Source organism: Myotis lucifugus, unplaced genomic scaffold (assembly GCF_000147115.1).
Source record: "Myotis lucifugus unplaced genomic scaffold, Myoluc2.0 scaffold_18, whole genome shotgun sequence".
Classification (NCBI taxonomy): Eukaryota; Metazoa; Chordata; class Mammalia; order Chiroptera; family Vespertilionidae; genus Myotis; species Myotis lucifugus.
Window position 1 is genome coordinate 6,701,922 of NW_005871066.1, and position 727 is coordinate 6,702,648.

Below are 727 nucleotides of genomic sequence, written 5' to 3' on the forward strand. Positions count from 1 at the left end.
GCTTCCATGATGGGGTCGTATGGAGCGCTCAAGAGGGTCTGACGGATCCCCTTACTGTGCAAAGGAGAAAGGGAGCATGAGCCAGGGTAGCAAGTGTATAGGGCAGTGATGGCGAACCTTTTGAGCTCGGCGTGTCAGCATTTTGAAAAACCCTAACTTAACTCTGGTGCCGTGTCACATATAGAAATTTTTTGATATTTGCAACCATAGTAAAACAAAGACTTATATTTTTGATATTTATTTTATGTATTTAAATGCCATTTAACAAAGAAAAATCAACCAAAAAAATGAGTTCGCGTGTCACCTCTGACACGTGTGTCATAGGTTCGCCTTCACTGGCATACGGTATCTGTGAGATCTAGACGCATTCATACATTGTTGGAGACAAATTAAATCTGGAAAGAACAAAGGATTGATCTGTGTTTCCAATGTTATAGACTCTCCTGGAGAAGTCAGGGAGCTGGGGCTGGCGGCTTTGCCTGTACGCTTCACAGGCTGGCTCAGCAGCTCTGCTGGTCATCTTCCACGGCCACCCCCAGACCAGCGCTATGGCGATGGGTCCTGGGGGCCACCACCAAGACATATTAATAATGCTTTCCCGTTGAAATGATTTCATTTCACCCCACATTCCTGCAACAGGGCTGGCTCTGCTGTGACCCGGTGGAGGAATTTGTAAGTGATGCAGCTGGAGCTGGAGTCCAGGTCTGTCTGACCCCCAAGTGCTTGC

The 727-nt window shown here is 47.2% G+C and overlaps 1 protein-coding gene across 1 annotated transcript in view; it reads right to left on the reverse strand.

Moving 5' to 3' along the window:
- The window catches only part of POU6F2 (POU class 6 homeobox 2), a 322,732-nt gene that overhangs the window by 24,970 nt on the left and 297,035 nt on the right, over positions 1-727 (reverse strand). The window lies entirely within an intron of this gene.